The 23,449-nt window shown below is 35.9% G+C and overlaps 1 protein-coding gene across 1 annotated transcript in view; it reads left to right on the top strand.

Annotated features, from left to right (window-relative positions):
* Nucleotides 1-23,449, top strand: part of LOC127881835 (uncharacterized) — a 239,431-nt gene that overhangs the window by 195,685 nt on the left and 20,297 nt on the right. Inside the window, exons 6-12 of the mRNA XM_052429979.1 lie at nt 331-1,195; nt 3,261-3,480; nt 3,942-4,058; nt 7,839-8,684; nt 9,755-10,016; nt 15,560-15,625; nt 20,198-21,063. The gene's annotated coding sequence lies outside the window, so the exon portion shown is untranslated. The remainder of the gene's footprint in view (nt 1-330; nt 1,196-3,260; nt 3,481-3,941; nt 4,059-7,838; nt 8,685-9,754; nt 10,017-15,559; nt 15,626-20,197; nt 21,064-23,449) is intronic.

The raw sequence follows: 23,449 nt of genomic DNA, 5'->3' as shown, positions 1-23,449 counted from the left end.
TGCTAATCTGGGACGACACTTCCTTATATTGATGAGCTGCATATTGACTTATGAAATTATATCTCTGAAATTTAACAAAAACTATAATTATGAATTTACAGGTTAGTATAGCAATAGCCAAAACTTTTAATGTTTCAATACGAAATGGTTTAATTGTATATATGTTCATGCTATTCAGGACAAGGAACCAATGAAATACCAGATAAGACATTCATGAGAATGAATTTTTGCTGTTGAAAACCTTCACATCTAATCAAGAGGCATAGTTTGTTGTAGATTGTAAAATAAACATTTGTTACACGTTCATAAAACCCACTGTGCTGTTTTCAGGAGAGCACCAGCATTGGTATTGAGCTGGCCCAGCAACAGTACCAGTCCAGCATGCAGGAGATCCAGTCAAGGACGACCCTTCCCCTCCCCTGGCCACTAACTCCTCACTTTTGACCTGCAGCCTCAAAGGATCAGCATCGTTGAACAATTCTGTTCTGCAGGAAATTCTCAGCACGTCAAGTTTTCACGGGCTGTTCTCAACAACCGCAATGTCCTGGTCAAGTTTTCCACACTCAAGCCTGAGTAGTTTTGTTAAATATAAGCAGTAGAAATGGTAAAACTAACAGCCAGTGTGCTCGCTCTGGGACATCACAAAGAATATCACAGAATACAAAGTTGAATAACTTGTTCCATTCATTATGGGACCAACAGAAATTTAGCAAGAAACAGGGCAAACAATCAAGGAACAATTGAAGCGATTAATTTAGAAGTGTAGGCTTTCCAAAGTAGATACTTCTGCTGTTGATAGTTATGACAGTAATAGCGTTACGGACGCCTCGGTTTGTCCTCTCAGGCGTGTAAACTGTCCATAAAGAACACACTTCTGACGCTTTTGCTGACAAAGAAAGGCAGAAATGACTTGGCTGTGAACACCCAGAGCACAATACATCCTTGGAGCATGCCTCAGACGCAAATTCCGCCAAAGATTATAAACAAGGCGCAAAATGTGAACATGTCTAGCTTTGTTACGAGCACTTCCCACTCCGAGCCCATAGGCCTCGTATTGAATCGAGGCTAGAGAAGGCATTGACAAATGACAGCAGTTGTGTTGTGTGGTCCAGTAGGCTCTTCGACTCTCAACCCGACGTTAATCAGAACTCAAACTCAGCCCTTAGCAATATCAGCTCAGCTCCTTCAGCCTCAGGTGAGACCTTACAGTGTTATTTATTTTGTCAAAATTGGAGCCAAAATTCAGTCCCACTGATCCTAGACTCAAAAAGTCTCTATTTTCCCATAATTACTAGCTAAAATTTTCAATTCAAGGTTTGCCCCCAAAAAATGTTTTAATAGGTTGCATCATTGAGTTCTTTTCCTTATTCAGCTCTATAACTTGAACCTTAATGCAATTAATATCCACTTATTCTCAATGTTTATTTTTTTTAGCAAAAAAAAAAAAACAACCATTTTCCCAATTTAATTCAAAACAGCATGATTTTTTCCGAATTGTCCCAATCCAAAAATGTTTAAAATAAACTCTCTGCGTAGAGCTGGCCCTTAGTTCTTGCACATTTTAGAGTCTTTGATAAGAATAACTTGTTTAATTTGCTTATTTCACTAAGTTTCATTACTATTTTGAAGTAGGAGTTACATAAATTATTTATTTCACATATAATTGGATATGATTATTGTTCAAATTAGAGCCCGGATGTTTTCAAAACAATAGCACTATATTGCTTTCATATCCTTATGCACACAATTTCAACACCAGTTGCTAGAAGTATCAATTCAAAATCACCTACAGTGAATAGTTTTAACCAGAATAGGCAATAATTACTACTTAAATTATTACAACCCCTGGTTGCAAGATAGAGTGTCATAGAGTGAATTCAATATAGACCTTCATCTGTATTTCTGTCTGATCCATAGGCGCTCGATGTCAATGACAATGTTTTATTTTAAATTTATTTATTTATTTATTTATTTTTTAGTTACCCGTTGTTTATTATAATGCATACACATACTAAATTAATAAAAAATCTTCCGACAAAACGTTTTTAAAACAAAGATAGTTCGACTATGTATGTACAGTTATTGACAAGGTAAATCACTCCCCATTTTCTAAAGCAACGGAAGTGCGTCATTATGCATAATTAAATCGCTGTCATCCCGCTTGCTCATTGAAATGCGCGCGCAGGCCGGGAACCTCGCTCTTTATACACAATAACAGCCACTAAACACTATGGGCGCCAGATTTGATTTTTGACGTGCTGATTTTTTTTCTGGAAATCACCATGGCAGACGAAATCAAGTTAAACAATTGGTAAGGAATGATTCATGTGTATGCAATTTACAATATCTTTTGTTGATTGCCCCATTAATTGAGTGAAACAGTAGTTACAATGATTTATCACATCGTCTTTGGATGTTGCTGTTGAAACTGAAAGTAGATAGAGAAAGAGCGAGGTTCCCGGCCTGCTCGCGCATATCAATAAGCGAGCGGGGTGACAGCGATTTAATTATTAATGACGCACTTCCGTTGCTTTAGAAAATGGCGGGTGATTTACCTTGTCAATATCAATGTACATAGTAGAACTATCTTTTTTTTAAGAAGACGTTTTGTCAGAAGATTTTTATTAATTTAGTATGTGTATGCATTATAATAAACAATGGGTAACTAAAAAACAAATAAATAAATAAAACATTGTCATTGACATCGAGCGCCTATGGTCTGATCCATAGATAAAACGTGTGTGATCAAGTACTCGTACACTTACAGTATTCAACTCACGTCTATTGTTTCTTATTATATGTCATACAGTTGTATTAATTGTCTCACATTTAAAGTTGTTTAGTCTCACATTTATGTCATAAACTGTCACATTTAAAGGTGTGCAGTCTCACACTTTAAGCTGTACAGTGTCACATTTAAAGCTGTATTGTCTCACATTTTCAGTTGCTGAGTATCACATTTAAAATTATGTAGTCTTACATTTAAAGTTGTTTATTATCACATTTAAAGTTGTATATCGCATAATTAAAGGTGTACAGTCTCACATTCTAAATTGCTCAAGTAAGGCCTGTTTTTGATTAAAAAAAATAAGTATTACACCTTGCTACAAACTGTACTTTACCATGTATTCCTTGAGGTTTAAAACCCCTAACTTTCAATTTCAAGATGATACGCGTTAAACATTGATACAACGCTATTCTGAGTTGTTATTGGTGAACAATCAATTGCAATATCCTAAATATCAATTAATTGTTGTCAGGATTTGATGCAATCCTTGATTGGTACCCAGCTTAACAACAGGCTCTTTGGTCAGCTGGTCCCAGACGCCCAGAGACACTTCCTGTGCATCGGGGGTAGTTGGCTCTTGGCGCAGGACCTCGGGGCAAATGCTCAATGAATCCTTCCCGCAGGGTGCAGCCAGTCTAAACCTGGGGTTTCAAACTTCCCTGCCTAAGGGCCGAGATTATATCATCCACAAGGTATATTTGGGCTGTAATTTACCGTGTATAATGTGCAGGTGTGTACTCCTAATTTCACGTGTTGATTAAACTCCATGCTACATGTACTAACTTAAAAAATTTAAATAACATTACTTTGCACTCGTAAATATGCATAATAGCTGCCAATAGCCTTGATATCTTTGCAGTATATAGGGATTTTTAAGTCACTACGTTATGAAATGGTGCAGGGGGGGGTGTAAAGATTTGTCATCGTCTTTAATTACCAGTAACCTCCATCCTTCATTTCCTCCTCCTTATATCCGTTCCACTTTTTTTGCTTTTGCACATAACTTAATTAGCTCCAGAGGGATGAACAATGTTTGTATAAAGAGTACATATATAGAAGGCAAAATTTGAGCATTTATTTAATCAAACCAACTTCATTGACTTTCAATATAGCAGATGCCATTTGAGAATTCATTGAATTATTTGGTTTACAGGCACACATTTCTGGGAGGCGCTAAGACCATTTTATCTGTTCACAGAGTCTTATACTCACAAGTTCAGGCCCAGAGAGAAATATCCCCAACTACAACTTTGCCCCTACATCACAATAGGTAAGTGGCCTTGCCATTGCAAAAGGAGTCACTGTGGCAAAGCTTTCAAGAGACCCACTCTTAATAGCCTAAGACTTTAGATGCAATCACAGAGCTCCAGATAAGGTTTTGTGAAATTCTTAAATTACTACTAGATTTTCAAAAAGAATTCTTAACTCTGAAATTTTATTCCTAACGTTACTACTAAGTTTTGGAAAATAATTCTTATTTTTATAAATGACCTAAAAATAAATAATAATGGTTATTTTCATGCAAAAAAATCAAAATAAACATACTAGCAACTTTATTTATACGAGTTCAACAGTGTTTTTTCAGTATTATACAATTTTATTTTTCAAATACCTTCATTTGCCCAAACTGTGCTTAGATTGCATGACTTAGATGATTTTTTACATATTTCACAATTAAAACGGGTCTCCCCTTCAATCTTTCAACGATTAGCCACGGGACTGGTCCCTTCCACTCGTTCAATGTTTTCTGAGTGTTTAAGTTTGGACCCGTCGTGTCGCGTTTTTGTTTAGCTTTTCCGACTGTGTCGGAAACTGAACATACAACATCGTATAAGATCATTTCTATAATGTCTTTCTAAACATTTAACTTCGGCTCACTTTGCGTACAATATGTTAAAAGCGTGTTTTTGACGCTTTGCAGTTTTTTTAGGACGCTCTCTGGGCGCCGCCATTGTTTTTTGACAGATAGACGGTATAAGCTGCTTTTATTGGAAAAAATGCGCTTTGTTTAACAAACCCGATAACCATTCTATATATGCTCCGCAAAGATCTTTAATACGCAAAAAGAACTCAATAAAAATCGATACGAACCGATGTAAAAATAATATTCGTAACTTGATTATGTATTTCTTTATGGTACGACAAGATTTTAAAATAAATACGTAACGGACTTTAAAATAATTCGTAATTACGAAAATACGACCCTTATCTGGAGCTCTGAATCATACTTTAATAAATAGGTTAAACCAAATGCCAACTGCGGTTTCTGCTCTTCCATTAATTGACAAGTTAATCATATTTCAGTTTAAAAGTTCAGCGACAAACTTTTGTATACATGTAGTATATAGAAAAGTGAAGAAAATGCGAAAGTGTCAAGCTTAACCCTCAAATTTGCATTTTAAATTGAACATCTAGAAATATATTAAAACTAAAAACAACAACAACAAACCAGCCATTTATCAGCAGGTACCAACATATCTGGCTCTTAAACTATTTTCAAAAACAGGTTCTACATCAATTGTAATTATGGTTCTAAAACTACCATTGATACAAAAGTGGGGCCAGTGATGTTTGTAGCTTTGCATAACATGATTTTTTTCTTTATTATTTATTGTATATCAGTTTATCAACTTTAATGACCAATTATAACCTATAAATTATGTGATGATAATTATACCCCACAAACGAAGTTTAGGGGGTATAAAGGATTGAGCTTGTCTGCCGGTCAGTCTGTTGGTCGGTCCGTATTCAGTGTCCGCTCTCTAATTCAAGTGGTTTTCATCCGATCATCACCAAACTTGGTCAGATGTTGTATTTAGACAATGTCTAGTTCAAGTTTGAATATGTATCATGCCGGGTCAAAAACAAGGTCACGGGGTCACTGAGTGCGTTTAAACATTGAGCATGGTGTCCGCTCTCTAATTCAAGTAGTTTTTATCCGAGCTTCACCAAACTTGGTCAGAAGTTGTATCTAAATGATGTCTAGGCCAAGTTAGAACATAGGCCATGCCGGGTCAAAAACTAGGTCACGGGGTCACTAAGTGCGTTTTAAACATTTAGTATGGTGTCTGCTATTTTTTGTGAAGAAAACATGCAAAATATTCTGTGTCAATTCAATGCCGCATGTGGGGGTCACTTCTTTGGCAAAGCTCTAGTTTTAATAGTTAACAAAAGCACATGATAGTTAAGTGGTGTAAGTCGCGTTTTATTGAGTGTATCAGGAATTTCCCATATGGCTTATAATTGACCCAAAAAGACTCAAAAGTGATATGTGCTGCAACACATTTACAGATCTGCTTTAGCTGACTTGAGCACACGATTCTAAAAGCAATTGTGATCATACTATGTTAAGCTTGTTACTAAGCTAGAAGCCTGATTTTTGATTAAAATATTTATTAAACTTGGTCTGATTGGTCCTAGACAATATCTTGGCAATTTTACATCTGGGTCACATGACTCCTTCAACAAGCCTTGTTGTTACAAGGTCACATATATTTAAATCATATGAAATCACTGTTACATGTAACACTTCAGAGGCCACATGTGTGGCTCAATATTGATGAAACTTTGTCCAAATGTTTTTATGCAGGGTGGCATATAGCAGTTGAACTGTCCGTCAGTGTGTCAGTATGTCAGCATTTGTGTATGTGTGTATGTCAGTCTGTCTGTCCGTCCGTCTGTCCGAAAACTTTAATGGCCATAACCTTTTCAATATTGAAGATAGCAACTTGATATTTGGCATGCATGTGCATCTCACGGAGCTGCACATTTTAAGTGATGAAAGGTGAAGGTCAAGGTCATCCTTCAAGGTCAAATGTCTAATATATGGTGTCTGTCCGTCCGTCCAAAAACTTTAATATTGGCCATAAGTTTTTCACTATTGAAGATGTCAACTTGATATTTAGCATGCATGTGTATGTCATGGAGCGGAACATTTTGAGTGGTGAAAGGTGAAGGTCAAGGTCGTCCTCCAAGGTAAAATGTCAAATATATGGCGTCTGTCCGTCCGAAAACTTTAACATTGGCCATAACTTTTTCAATATTGAAGATAGCAACTTGATATTTGGCATGCATGTGCATCTCATAAAGCTGCACATTTTGAGTGGTGAAAGTTCAAGGTCAAGGTCATCCTTCAAGGTCAAAGGTCAAAAAAATAGAAAAAAAATCAAAGCGGCGCAATAGGGGGCACTGTTTTTCGGACGAACACATCTCTTGTTTTGTTTTTTTTGTTTTATTATTTATTTCAACTTTTGTTACATGTTGATTTACTTTGGAACTGTTGTCCAGTTTGAATTAAAACAGATTTAAACAATCAAAGATCTGTAAAGGTATAGTAGAATTTTTTTTTCAACTTTGGGAAGACATTATTATTAACATATATTAACAATAAAACAAATGTAAAAGCAAAGTAAAAGTAAAGTGATTAAAGGCATTAGAATAATTGAAATATATGACATTTTTAACAAGATGAGTATAAATTTTTCTAAATGGAAAAAACTCGCTAAAAAGATAAATAAGCTGTGCTGTTGGAAAATGGAGCTTTATGCATGTGCTTGAATTGTTGAACCAGATTAGCCTGTGCAGCCCACACAGGCTAATCATTGACACCATTTTTCTCTTAAAGGTATGTTGGTTGAACAGAAATATCCTCTTTAGGAAAATCCAGTCTAGTCAGAAAGTGTCCTCCCTGATTAGCTTATGTTGACTTAACATGCTAATCTGGGACGACACTTTCAGATATTGATGAGCGGCATATTGGCTTATGAAATTACATCTCTGCAAGTTATGGGAAAATAATAATTATGAACTTACAGGTTAGTATAGCATTAGCCAACACTTTTAATGTTTTAATACGAAAGGTTTTAGTTGTATCAATGTTTAGGCTATAAAGGACTATGGATCAATGAAACACCAGATAAGAAATTCATGGGAATGAAGTTTTGCTATTGAAAACCTGCACAGCCAACCAACAAGCATAGTTTGTAATAGATTGTAATATAAACATTTATTACAAGTTCATATTACCCACTGTGCTGTTGTTGTTTTTTAGGAGAGCACCAGCTTTGATATTGTGTTGGCCCAACAACAGCACCAGTCCGGCATGCATGAGCCCCAGTCCAGGACAACCCTTCCCCTACCCTGATCCATATCTCCTCCCCCAAGACCTCCAACCTCAAATTCTGAACACATCCAGTTTTCTTGCACTGTTCTCATCAACCGCAATGTCCACGTCAAGTTATCCACTGTCGAGCCCGAGTAGTTTTGTTTAGCTTGAGTGTCCGAGTGGGAAGAGTGTTACAGACACAAGGAGTTATATCAGTAGTTATGGTAATGCTCAATCAACAGTCAGTTCTTGCTGTTGGACATCACTGTGAATATCACGACGAATGAGAAGTTGAATAACTTGTTCCATTCGTTATGGGACAAACACAAATTCAGCGAGGAACGGGACAAAAAAATCAAGGAACAATTGAAGCGATTAATGCAGAAGTGTAGGCTTTCCAAAGTAGATACTTCTGCTGTTGATAGTTAGGACAGTAGTAGTGTTACGGACCGTCTTGGTTTTGTCCTCTCAGGCGTCTAAACTGTCCAAAGGGAACATAAAGCTTTTGACGCTGTTGCTGATGAAGAAAGGCAGTAGTGACTTGGCTGTGAACACCAAGAGCACAATACATCAATGGGGCATGCCTCAGACGCAAATTGCGCCCAAGATTGTAAACAAGGTGCAAAATGTTAACATGTCTAGCTTTGTTACGAGCACTTGGCACTTGTATTGAATCGAGAATAGAGATGGCTTTAGAAAATGACAGCAGTTTTGTAATGTCGTACAGTACGCACTTCGACTTTCAACAGAGTTAGTCAGAACTCAAACTGGGGCCTTAGTAATATCAGCAAGGTAAGTTTGTCTTCTCATCTTCTTGAGCGTCAGATGTTATTTGGTTAAATTTGGGGCCAATAATTCAGCCACAGCCCTAATCTCCAAACATCTATATTTTTTCCATAATAGCTGGCTGTCATTCCCAATTGAAGGTTTTCCAACAAAAAAATGTGTTTAATAGTTCACAACATTGAGTGTATTTCCTGATTCAGCTCTATAAATTGAACTTAAGTTAAATTAATACATTAAATTTGATGGTACTGATTTTCGATTTTTAAGTATTTGTAAGCAAAAAATAAACCCCAATATTCCAATTTTAGTGAAAATATCCAGGTTTTTCCCAATCCAACAGGCTATGACCCAATTTCAAAAATGGTTATAATAGACTCAGCACAGAGCTAGCACCTAGTTTTATCACATTTGAAGTGTTTTTTTTAAACAACTGGCTTAATTATTTCACTAATTTGTATTACAATTTTGAAGTAGTTTGTTTTATAAAAAAATGTTTATGTTGTTTATTTCACATATAATTTGATATGATTATTATTTCAATCAGAGCCTGGATGTTTGCAAAATTGCTTTATATCCTGATGATAACACCAGTAACTAGAAGGTCTGTCCTACAAAAGGAGGCCATTTAATGTAGAAATCAATATCACTACTTACCATGGTCTCACATTTTAAGTTTTTTAGACTCTCGTTTAAAGTTGTATTGTCTCACATTTAAAGGCGTATAGTCATACATTTGAAGTTGTACAGTGTCAAATTTAATGGTGTATAGCCTCAGATTAAATGTTTTTAGAAGTCTCACATTTAAAATTGTATAGTCTAACATTTTGAGTTGTACAGTCATTCATGTTAAGTTGTATAGTGGCAAATTTTTAAACGTTGTATTGTCTCACATTTAAAGTTGTTCAGTCTATTGTTTAAAGTTTTGTAGTCTTAGATTAAAAGGTGTATTGCCATACATTTGAAGTTATATTGTGTCAAATTTAAAGTTGTTGTGTCTCAGATTTAAATCTTAAAACAGTCTCACATTTAACATTGTATAGTCTCACATGTTAAATTGTAGAGTCTCACATTTTCAGTTGTAGAGACGCTCAAAGTGAAACAATTTGTTCCAACAGATAGAACAGGCGTTGATTGACTCGTCCGTAAATGTGACTGGCCTTAATATGTTGCTCTCGAATAATGTGAACCTCACCAGGAGAGCTGTCTGCGATTGACACCATTCAATAACAGTTGTTGTCGGGAATTCCCGGGTTTGGGTTGGTGACTTAGGTGTCGGGACTCGCTTCATCTCTGCATATGGCACGGTCGCAGCAGCAGCAGCAGCAACAAGAACAGCAGGTAGTATTTTAGCTGTGGTCTGGGATATGGGGCTTAAAAAATCATCCCATAGTAAGCCTGTGCAGACTGCACATCTATTAAGTCCTATTTTCCCAGAATGCAACCCATATAGTTCACTTAACATCAGTCCTTTTTCTGGCTGATTAAGGAAAAGTTCCTAACATCAAATGTGTATTCTTTGTTTTTAAATTGATCAAACTTGGTTTATTAATAGAAAAGTTGATCTGATATATGTTTAGGCCTAACAAAAAAATATGTTTGTTTCCACTGACATGGCCTAAAAAATTAGGGTAGGTAGGTAGGCAAATAATTTTATTTTTAAAAATATTTTTTTTTTAGAAAATGTCGTACATGGTGCATCTTCTTCTCATTTTTGCGTGTACAACTGTATGTACAATAAATTTGATGATGTTTGTAATGCTATATGGCTATATTTAAATGCTTTTATGAACTAAAAACTTGCTGTTCATTAATTTTGCATTTGTTGCTTTCCTTATTTCCGAGTTTAATGTTGACTTCTGGCAACGGCTTTAATAGTCCATTTTATGACCAATAAAAGGCATAACTAAAGTCGCAGTAAGCTTGACCCTCAGTGTCTATAGGGATTCAGTGTTGTTATACGTTCTGTTCCTTTGGGATCATGGAGTATATACTATATTATTTATAATTTAAAATATATTAAATAGCCCAAAAGCCGTGCAAGGGGGACGCGAGTGATGTTGCATGTAACATTATCACCATGAACAGACCCAATCAAACTGGGTGTGCTATTATATTTCTTGGATGCAGTTTATGCTTCCAAAGGACCACATTTTCAGATTATATTATGTACTGGTGTCGTGGGGTCTATCTACCAGGTCTAGTGCTGTCCCAAAATTTCTTTGAGCCAACCAGGTTTTTGTTTTTCGATGCGCGAAAACTGGTTTTGAAATCATTATATATACATTTACTATCAACTTGTTTATATTTCTTTTAATGACAACAAGGGCATATCACATATCATAATGTAACATACATTTTTCAATATAGAAATAATTAGTTTGGTAGTTGTCAAAGTACAAACATAAGTTATTTTATAGATGTACATTAAATAGGGGTGTCGATTGTTTCAAATTTGAAATCCTGAAAACTAGGCCGGGGATCTTGGAACTGCAGCCACATGAACCCAACAGGAAGAAAGGGCAGATCCCCCACCCCATACAGAGCCCTTACTAATTGTTCTTTTTTATAGTCTTTCCAATTGTATTTTCAGGTGAATACAATTTAAAATATTATACACCACACCGTCCGTATAACCGCATGTGCATTCGTTATTCTATTTCTTCTATAAAGAACTTCGAAAATAAATTATAATCGACGAATAATAATGTATCCGAAATCGACAGTCCGAAAAATTGTACGCGTTTTCCACATTAAATTAAATGTGCATATCGTTTGACTGCAGACATTGCAAAACCTAGCAAATATACAATTTGGTTGACAAAATTGCTTTACAATAGCATTTTTTGTGGGTAAAAAACAACTTAATTATCACCTTTTAATTTCAAACGATAATCGGCAGAAAGGTGTAACATCGTCGAAATAGAACTAATTATTTAATTATCATCCTTTAATTCAGATCAATAGTCAGGAGAAAGGTGTTAAGTAATCAGCTTAGAAATAAATTATTTATTGGTACGCTTCTTTTGATTTGTTAATCTTTAAATACGACGTTTGCCATCGGCCGCTATATTGTTGGCAGACGACAAGATCAACTGACTGTGTATTCCAAGTGTACAGTGTCTGCGCATGAATGACCCAATATTATGTGTGAGCAAACTCAATGCTGATTGGCCAGCTACCACGTGCGCTTCAATAACAATACAAATAATATGCGGATAACGTAGACAAGTTTATTGAGCGTCTCCGAAAAATACGCGGTCCGATTTTTTCGAATTTTGGGCTCAAAAAAGATAAGGACCGGCGGCAAAAAATTAGGTAGGGTCGGGCCACTGGAAACAAACAATTATTTTTGTTACGCCTTATATCATAGAAATTAGGGCATAGTATATTTTTTGGTCGAAATTTAACCCTGAACCAAAATGTTCTGATCGCCTAAAAACATCCACTATAATATGATTGTTAAATTCTATTTAAGTAAAACAATTATTTTAACGCCTTCAGAACATTTTACAAATGTTTTATAAATTTATTTTCAACATTTAATTTTTATTCTGGAATTTGTTTCAAAAGCTGTTTCCTACAGGACCTCATGCAATCATGGATCGAAACCCAGCTGAACACCATACTCTAGTCAGCTGGGCCCAGACGCCCAGGGACACTTCTTGTGCGTGGGGTTGATGGGCTCTTGGCCCAGGATCTTAGGGCAAATGCTCTAGTCCTACCCCCAGGATGCAGCCAGTCTTAACCTGGGGCTTCAATCTGTCCCATCCAGGGGCCGAGATGACCTCATCCACAAGGTTGATCGGTACTGTAATTATCATGTATAATGTGCAATGTTTTACTCCAAATTTCAATTTAAATAGTTTGGATTATTTATTTATGCTTTCTGGTGAATTAAAACTGTTTCAAACAGTGAAAATTATTGATAATTTTCACTGTTTACTGTGAAATGACGTCATTTTTTTACGAAATGACGTCATTATCCCAACGAAATTCTTTAGTTAAACTCTTAAACAATGTATATAAATGGTGAAATAAAGCATAAAATAAAAAGGAAATTTGTTGGATTTGGTGGAATATCGATTTTAATTCACTCGTGATAATAGAAAATAAATATTTTCACTCATGGCTGCGCCACTTGTGAAAATATTATTTAAACTTCACAAACCTCAAGACTTGCCAATGACAAAAGGAACTTCAATCTGAATTAGTTTTAAATATTCAATTGATTAAATTAAACTGCTGCATTTTTTCACAAATGAACACATTCCAGCAGTGAATATATCTGCCTAACTCAAAAGTGACTGTTAGATCTTTGACCATGTTAATGAAAAATGTGTTCCAGGAACTCGTTACAAATATAAATTGTCCAAACTTGTTTAAACAATTTGGTATTTAATTTTAATAAGGGTCTTGTGTATTGCTGTAGGCTTTGAATAAATCTACTGCATCACCACTTCAGGAGGAACCTCAGTCTTTTGTTGTTGAATTAATAAATATACATTTTTCAGTCTTATTATTAAGGTCTATTTTACATTGAAAATAGTTACTAGTTCAAAATCTTTTTCAAACATGTGATTTTATTCTCATGGCATTTAGTTTTTTAAATATTTTCTTTAACTGAATGCTCATTACATTTAGTAACATATATTATTACACATACTCTTAAAATTAAATAATACCAAGTTTACCTATCATGCATGTAATAATGTGTATGTTTCAGTGATTTACTGATTTATACTGAGAAATATAACATTAAAGACTTTTATTAATAGCCTTGCCTTCAAATTCTGCTGATTTTTGTTCAATACTTGAACACGAAAAGAATTTCAGTACTACTATGGGTATCATGTTCAAAAGGAGTTCAACACAATAATATAATGGCATACGAACCTTCATGGTCTTGGATGATAAAGAACAATTATACATTTTAAATTGTATATTGCGAAACAACTATCACCTTAAATGAGCGAAACCGCTCGCAGTCGACATCACTTTGACACATGGTCGATACATTAATTGTTTTATCAATCGAGATTATCAAATATTGCACACCGGTTTGGTTTGCGCGCTGAAACGGTATATCGCGAGGTTGGTAATCCTTTTGTTTGTATAGGTCCCTGCTTTGGAGGAATTTATATTGATATTTTGAGTAATGTTTACAGAATGTTGAACCATGATGTGAGATTTATTAATTATCCCCACGCTTTTCGGAGAAAAATGGGGATTATGTGGTTTTCTCCGCCATCCGTCTCTCTGTGCTGGCCACTATTTTCTCCTACACTATTAGCACTAGAACCTTGAAACTTACACACATGGTAGCTATGAGCATATGTGTGGCGGTGACAGTGATACAATTTTGATATGACCCCTGGGTCAAAAGTTATGAGGGTTGGGGTGGGGTCACGTCAGAGATTTTCCTGCATCCTTAATCGTAAAAGGCTCATGACTTCTGTGTCCCTTCAAATATTGCTTTCATATTTGGTATTCGTGTGTATCTAGACAAGACCTTTCCATGCGCATACAATTTTTTAGCCCTCTGACCTTGACCTTGAACTTGTCACCTTTCAGGTATTAAAATCTGCGACCGCGATTCGAAAAGGGCTCATCATTACTGTGTCCCTTCCGATATTGCTTTCATATTTGGTATGCATTTGTATCTAGACAAGACCTTTCCATGCGCATACAATTTTTTACCCCTGTGACCTTGACCTTTAACTTTTGGTCACCTTTCAGGTTTCGAAATCTGGGACCGCGATTTGAAAAAGGCTCATAACTACCATGTCCCTTCAGATATTACTTTCATATTTGGTATGCATGTGTATCTGGACAACACCTTTCCATGAGCATAAAACATTTTACCCCTGTGACCTTGACCTTTACCTTGAAGTCGGCTTTCAGATTTCTAAATCTGCTACCGCGATTCGAATTATGCTCATAACTACAGTGTCCTTTCAGAAATTGCTTTCATATTTGGTATGCATGTGTATCTGGACAACATCTTTCCATGCGCATATAATGTTTGACCCCTGTGACCTTGAACTTGAGGTCAGCGTTCAGGTTTCAAAATCTGCGACCACGATTCGCAAAAGGCTTATTCCTACTGTGTCCGTTCAAATATTGCTTTCATATTCGGTACACATGTGTATCTTGACAAAAATTTTACATGCACATTAAATTTTTGGACTTTGGGTCCGCGTTCAGGTTTCGAAATCTGCGATCGCCGTTCAAAAAAAGCTCATAACATCTGTGTCCCTTCAGATATTGCTTTCATATTTGGTACGCATGTGTATCTGGACTAGACCTTTCCATGCGCTTATAAAATTTTACCCCTGTGACCTTGACCTTGAACTTAGGGTCCACGCTCAGATTGCGAAATCTATTATGTGGTTATCTCCGCCGTCTGTCCGTCCGTCCTGGCCACTATCTTCTCCTACACTGTTAGCACTACAACCGTACCTTACACGCATAATAGCTATGAGCATATGTGCAACAGTGTATTATTTGGAATTTTGATCTGACCCCTGGGTCAAAAGTTATGGGGGTTGGTTTGGGGGCCAGGTCAGAGATTTTTACTCATTTTTTAGGTTATTTTACATGATCTTCTTCATTTCCACACAGATTTACTTCAAATTGATACTGAATATCATTTATGACTATACAGTCAATCTCAACTATGCATAGCCCCATTACCAACCCTGGGGCTTCCCCTGGTCAAACATGCGGCATGGGGATACGTGTCAGCCTCTGGCGCGTCATTTCTAGTTTACTTTGTTTTATGCTGTTGAACATTTGTTATTGATTTTAATAACATTTATATAAATGTTTGTGCATCCTAAGTATACATACAAGAAATACATCAAGCTATTCTGCTGCTCCAGTCGCTTCTGAGTCTGGACAAAGATGCTGAGGATGTGGTGGACAAGAATGACCTGAATACGCAGAAGGTAAAATAGATGCTTTATTTGTCAGGCGTTTTCTTTGCCATTTTGGGGGAAATTCTTTTTTTGGATAGTGAATTTTTTCGCATGAAAAATAAATTGATTTGGGAATAATAATTTTATATTACTCTTTCTAATACTTCAAATTATAATAATAAAATCAAATAATGATAGTTCTATACATTTTATGCCCCCAAAGGAGGGCATATAGTGATCGGACTGTCCGTCAGTTTGTCTGTCATACTTTGCGTATAGGTTTCGAAAAATGTTCATTACTTCTATGTCGCTTCAGATAGCTATTTCATATTTAGCATGCATGTGTATATGGACAAGGCCTTTTCGTATGCACACAAATTTTGACCCATGTGACCTTAAACTTAGGGTTCGGTCTGCGTTTAGGTTTCGAAATCTGCTTTCAGGTTTCGAAAAAAGCTTATAAATTCTATCAAGCGTTTATAGGGGGCATAAGTCATCCTATGGCGACAGCTTTTGTTTTAGAGCTTATTGAAACATAATTGAGATATAATAAGCTTATAAGGCACTTATCTAAAAAAAAAGGTTTGGTTATGGTTCCGTTTAACAGACCCATCAATATGCCATGAAAAGGCCTGTTTGTGTATTTCATATGTATTAAGCATGCAAAAAAGAAATGAGGTGGGAAAGAAAAGTATAAATTTACATGAGGTAAAATATCCTCTGTATTTGATTGTAACTTGTGAACCATTTATTTTTGTCCATATGAACTTTCCTGGTTAAAACAGACTTTCATGGACTCACAAGTTAATGCGTGAATTTCTCAGTTTGGAAAAAATACATGAGGAATTTGTGTCAGTTATTTTCTAATGTGTTAAATTTGTGGATATGTCAACCTTTAAAATCAACACCAAATAATGTCCCACTAATAATAATGATTTGAGTTTACCTTTGTATTAAGAATGCTAAAGATGAAGTTGACAAGAATGATATGATTTCACATAACATAAAATGACTTCTTTTACTTGAGGATTAATAACTCAAACCCTTCTTGAGCTCGATGCTTTCCAAACCTCAGTAACACAGAATTTCAAAATGTGTTTCAAAGTAAGCATCATTCTGGGAAAAGGGGGCTTAATGCATTTTAAGTTCCATCCACATGTTAGCTTGTGCAGTGCACACTGTCACAGGTAAATCAGGGATGATACTTTCTGCTTTTGAAAAAAAAAATCGATTCTAGGCGAAAATGGTCATCTCAGGTTAGCATTACAAACACTTTTCGCAAAAAATATGGAATATGAATTTTAAAATCGTTATTATTTGTGGGACATTAATAAATGTTGATTTCATGAATTTACTGATACACAAATTTAACTCACATACATAACAAAATAACCATTGCAAATTCCTTTTCTGCCAAAATCAAAAATCCACAAATGTACATGTCCATATCAAAGTCATTTTTTTTTTAAATGCCCGATAATTTTTGCCAACGTATATCAATGAGTTTACAAGATCAGGCAGGGTTTTATGGGACGCGATATTCTGCATCAAATACGCATAAAATGCCAGTCAGGTCCCGTCATTTTTGTTGGTGTGCGTCCCATGGGACGCACAATTATTTAGACGTATTGGTTCTCGTAATATCAACAACAAAACCTGAAAGACAACTGCAGTACGTAATTTTCTAGAAGGATGTAGGATTGTCTCGCTTGTTTGATTTATCGACCAATCGTATTATTGCGCACCTGCTGTTGCTTGGTGCAAAGTCCCGAATTGAGATTACAATGCGTAAATGCGAGCAATTTTATGTCGCTAAGAAAGAAAAACTTACCGACTTTACGATAGCTTATTATCTGGCAAGCACGATTAAACTGTAAAAATAAATACATTATACAATCTTTAATTATATAGGTGTGTGTTAAATTGTTTACGTAAATAATCGATTACTATTTTTTAAGTTTTAACTATTTGACTCGAACACAGCCAGCATACTTAGCACACATTCCCTGCTTGTAACTCAAATGGCATGCATTTTAAAATTCCCCTTTTCGTCTGCAAAATGTCAAAACAAGGTGACTTACGCGCATTCTTTCAAAGTAGTTCAAAAGATGCAGAATAAGCCACACAAGAGCAAGGTTCCTGTGAGACTGAAACAATGCCCCCTGCCACTAAAAAGGCTCGAAAGTTTTTGCCGGAATGGCTTAATAAATATCAATGGCTTTCATTCAGAAATGATTTGATGTACTGTGAAAAACAAGCAAACAATACTTGCCATGAATAAAGGACCATTCACGTGTGCTATACTACTAATATATCACTAAGTTATATTGGGACCCCCATTTTTATTGAAAGGACCCCTGACAATTAATAACAGGAGTCCCAGGGACCCCTAAAATATGACATGAATGTAAAACCCTGATCAGGATTGTTAAAATCCAGTTTCCAGTTTGATTTGGTGGCTTAAATTTTGCTCTGGGCAAATATCAGATTGGGCAACCCCTTTTTTTCAGCCTTTTTTGCAAAAGTTACCTGTGTGAAAGGGACATGACTCGGGGGCTATTTTTCCTTTGTACATTATACGGTAAACTAGTTTTACCAGCTGGTCAGGGCAAATGGCCTGTAACAGAATTTTACTCCCAGGTTAATGTCAAGTTGTGAACAGCCATTTATTTCCTTCTTTATAAAGTACTTGTTCAAAGCATTTCCTTGTATGCTAGTGGACTAATAAATAGAGCACTGCAACTGAACATGTCAGCAAACACGCATGTAAAATAATAACTTGATGGGTTTGTGCAATTAAGTTTTATGCAATTAAAACAACCCAAATATTTCCAAATTAAACAAAATATTCTAAGAATTTTCCAAATGTCATTTATAATCACACTTATTCCCGATTGATGTGGTAAAGGGACTTTATCCAATTTGGACAAAAAAAAACGCTGATGTATTAATAAATTAAATTAAATGTACGTGTTCAAAAGACTGACTGGGCCAACATACTTTATATTGGTTTGCTCAACGTTACAGCAACTGCTCAGCACAGAAGACGACTTAAGTTACTGTTTAATTAATTTAGCTGACACTAACAAGGGATAGAACTGTAGATCTGCACAAGCAGTGAGTTGTTGCCCTTTAGTTACTGTCTAATTATGTCTACCACTGTTTGTTATCTGTTGATTTACTTTTGTATTTAATGTCTATTGTTAATTCAAACAGATTTTAACAATCAAAGATCTGTAAATGCATGGTCCAAATTTGTGTGTGTTTTTGCAACTTTGGGCAGACATTAATCCTAAATGTTCAATTTTACCTCTCATTTATTGCAACATATATTTACAATAAAACACCTTTGTGGTATTGTAAAAGCTAAGTGATTAATTGAGTAAGTACTATTAGAAAACATTACATTGTTTATAAGTTGATTTTCCATTCTTTTTTGTTGTTAATATGAAGGAAAGAAATGGCAAAAAATATTAATGACCCGTGCTGTGGGAAAATGGGGCTTAATGCATGTGCTCAAATTGTTATCCCATATAAGTCTGCGCAGGCCGCATAGACTAATAGGGACAACACTTTCCTCTTCAAAGGTTTTTTTCTTTGAAAGGAATTGTCCTTTTTATAAAAATCGAGTCTAGTCGGAAAGTGTCCTACCTGATGAGCTTATGTGGACTTGACATGCTTATCTGAGACGACAACAATTAATATTATTGATGAGCCGCATATTGGCTTATAAAATAACATCTCTGAAAGTTTAGTGAAAATTATAATTTTGAATTCACAGGTTAGTATAACATTAGCCAATAATGTTTTAATTCGATATGGTTTAAGTATGCCCCCTTTCAAAGAAAAGGGAGCATATAGTGATCTGTCTGTCTGTCTGTCCGTCTTTCCGTCACACTTTGCGTTTAGGTTTCGAAAAATGCTCATAACTTCTATGTCCCTTGAGATATAACCTTAATCATATTTGGTATGCATGTGCATATGAACAAGGCCTTTCCATACGCACACAAATTTTTACCCCTGTAATCTCTTAGGGTCCGTGTTTAGGTTTCAAAATCTGCGTTTAGGTTTCGAAAAAACCTTATAACTTCTATGTCCCTTGAGATAAAACCTTCATATTTGGTATGCATGTGTATATGGACAAGGCCTTTCCATAGGCACAAACATTTTGACCCCTGTGACCTTGACCTTGAAGTTAGGATCCGCGTTAAGGTTTCAAAATCTGCGTTTAGGTTTTGAAAAATGTTCATAACTTCTATGTCCCTTGAGATATAACCTTCATATTTGACCCCTGTGACCTTGACCTTGAACTTAGGGTTCGCGTTTAGGTTTCGAAATCTGCGTTTAGGTTTCGAAAAAAGCTCATAACTTCTATCAAGCGTTTATAGGGGGCATAAGTCATCCTATGGTGACAGCTCTTGTTAATTTTAATGTTCGTGCTATTGATTACAAGGAACCAATCAAATGCCAGATTAGAAATTCATTAGAATAAAGTTTTGCTGTTAAAAACCTTCACATCCAATCAAAAGGCATAGTTTGTTATAGATTGTAGTATTAACATTTATTACTAGTTCATACCACCCACTGTGCAGTTGTTTTCAGGGGAGCACCAGCATTGATATAGAGTTTGCCCAGGAACAGCACCAGTCTGCCTGAAGAATCCCCAGTCCAGGACGATCCTTCCCCCTCCCTGACCCCTAGCTCCTCCACCCTGACCTCTGGCCTCAAAGGGTCATCGTAGTTGAACAATTCCGTTCTGCTGGAAATTTTGAGAATATAGAGTTTTCAAGCGCTGTACTCAACAACCGCAATGTCTGTGTCGAGTTTTCAACACTCAAGACTGAGTAGTTTTGTTAAGCTCGAGTGCCAGAGTGGGACAGACATGAGGAGTTATAGAAGTAGTTATGGTAACACTAACAGTCAGTTCTTGCCGTATGACATCACAACGAATATCAGGAAGAATAAAACGTTGATTAATTTGTTCCATTCTTTATGGGACAAACATAAATTCAGCGAGGAACGGAAGAAAATAAAGGAAATGTTACAATTGAAGCGATTTATTCACATGTGTAAGCTTTCCAAGCGGGATACTTTTGCTGTCTATAGTTTGGACAGTAGTAGAGTTACAAACGCGCTTTTGATGCTGTTGCTGACAAAGAAAGGCAGTAACTACTTCATTGTGAACACCCAGTGCACGATACACCCATGGGGTTTGCCTCAAATGTGAATTCCGCCCAATATTGTAACCAAGGTGCTAAAAGTAAACACTTCTGGTTTTGTTATGAGCACTTTGCACTCCAAGCCCAAAGCACATGGAATCAACGCTAGAAAAGGCTTTGAAAAATGACAGCAGTTTCGTTGTGTGATCCAGTAGGGACTTCGACTCTGAACGACGTTAATGAGACCTCAAACTTGACCATAGCACTCACAGCGAGGCCATCATGTTATCTCAGCTTCTTGAGCTTCAGGTGAGACCTTACAGTGTTATTTATTTTGTTTAATTCGGGGCCGAAAGTCGGCATCATTCCTAGTCTCAACAAGTTTATACTTTTACTTAATTACTGGCTTATATTCTCAATTCAAGGTTTGCACACAAATGTATTTGTTTTACAGGTTGCGACATTGAGTTAAGTTCCTTATTCAGCTCTATAAGTTGAACCTTAGTGCAATTAATCTTGATAACACTTAGTCTCAATGTTTAAATATTTGTTAGCAAAAAACAACCCATGTTCCCAATTAAAATCAAAACAGCACGATTTTTTCCCAAATTGGCCCAATTCCAAACACGGTTAAAATAAACTCTGCACAGAGCTAGCCACGATAGTTCTAGCAAAATTTAAAGTCTTTTATAAAAATAACTGGCTTTATATGCTTAGTTCACTAAGATTTATTACTATTTTGAAGTTCTTGTGTTTTAAAAATTGTTTATGTCACATATAGGGGAAATAATTAATTTAAGTAGAGCCCGGATGTTTGCAAAACAATAGCAATATATTGCTTTTAGGTTTGAAACTTTAAATCTAATATCTGTCCTACAAAAACAAGGCCATCAAAGAAAATGAAGAAATCAACTAATATCAATTCCATATCACATACAGCTAATACGTTTAACCAGAATATGTTATAGTTACTGAGTATAAAGACCACTGGTAGCAAGATAGACAGACTTCACCATATAGGGTCATCTGTATTTCTACATTTCGGCTAATCCATCGACAAAACGTGTAAGATTAAGTACTCATACACTTACAGTACAGTCATGTATTCAACTCACAACAATTGTTTCTTATGATATGTAATACAGTTGTATTGTCTCACATTAAAGTTGTTTAGTCTCAGTTATTAAAGTTATATAATATCACAGTGTTTTTTTTCATTCAAAATCAGGTCCGGTTGGGTCCGGTAACCAGACCCATTCCCAATAGGAAAAAGTATATATTTTTCCCAACTGGGAGCTAAAAATTCCTAATAGAAACAATAAAAAATATTTTGTTAAGATCAATATTTTGTTCATCTTTCAATTACAAATATGCCTCCTAGCAACTCTTCCAACAGCGGAGCCTTGGTGAGTTTGACTTCCATCCAAGGTTCTATGTCGCTTAGCAACAATTAGATGCTTGGTATCAACAAATTGTTCCGTACGAGTCGCTCAAACATAAACGATCTGATCCAACAACAGTAGTCGGGAATTCCCGGGTTTGGGGTGGTGACTTTGTCGTCGGGACTCTCTTTCTATTGCCTGGTCGCAGAGGCAGCAGCAACAAGAACAACAAGTATTATTTGAGCGATGCTCTGTGGTTTTGGGCTTAATGTATGTGCTTTAAATATCTAAAATATTAATTTTATGATGCTATATTCTTAAATCTTTTTTTCTAAAAATAAGGGATGTAGTTGATTCTTGTTGGTAATTTCATGTCATCGTCGGTTCCTCAAAAAACTCTGTTGCTCTGGTCTCTTTCCTACCATTGAGTAACTAAATGGTAATTAAATTGAATGCGTTTAAATTCGCTTTAATTATTATTTAATTTGAGTTACAATGCTATGAGGTTAAATTTTATTTACACATATATATCATGAATATTGCTGGGCCAAGTGTGAGGTTTAGCGATCCAATACCGGTTTAAACCCTCAATTCTTTGCACGGACAGTTCCCAGCTTTATTCTTATATGTATGTATTAGGCTGTTTCGTATTGTTTAAGGCAATTGGTCACTTGTCTTAAATAAAGGACCAACTAATTGTATATAATGAGAATGCAATACTGCTCCAGACGCTGGAGTTTCACTTCTTTATATTAAGTATCATCCCAGATTAGCCTGTGCAGACTGCGCATACATTAAGTCCTATTAAAGAATCATCCCAGATTAGCCTGTGCAGACTGCGCATACATTAAGTCCTATTAAAGTGTCATCCCAGATTAGCCTGTGCAGACTGCGCATACATTAAGTCCTATTAAAGTGTCATCCCAGATTAGCCTGTGCAGACTGCACATACATTAAGACCTATTAAAGTGTCATCCCAGAATAGCCTGTGCACACTGCACATACATTAAGTCCTATTAAAGTGTCATCCCAGATTAGCCTGTGCAGACTGCACATACATTAAGTCCTATTAAAGTGTCATCCCAGATTAGCCTGTGCACACTGCACATACATTAAGTCCTATTAAAGTGTCATCCCAGATTAGCCTGTGCAGACTGCACATACATTAAGTCCTATTAAAGTGTCATCTCAGATAAGATCCCAGATTAGCCTGTGCAGACTGCACATACATCAAGTCCTATTTATCCGAGAATGAGGCTCATATAGTTCACTTAATGTCAGTCCTTTTTCTACCTGATTGAGGAAAAGTTCCT

This window comes from Dreissena polymorpha, chromosome 1 (assembly GCF_020536995.1).
Source record: "Dreissena polymorpha isolate Duluth1 chromosome 1, UMN_Dpol_1.0, whole genome shotgun sequence".
Lineage (NCBI taxonomy): Eukaryota > Metazoa > Mollusca > Bivalvia > Myida > Dreissenidae > Dreissena > Dreissena polymorpha.
Note: the sequence above shows the minus strand (reverse complement) of the source record. Positions and strands in the feature narration are given on the sequence as shown.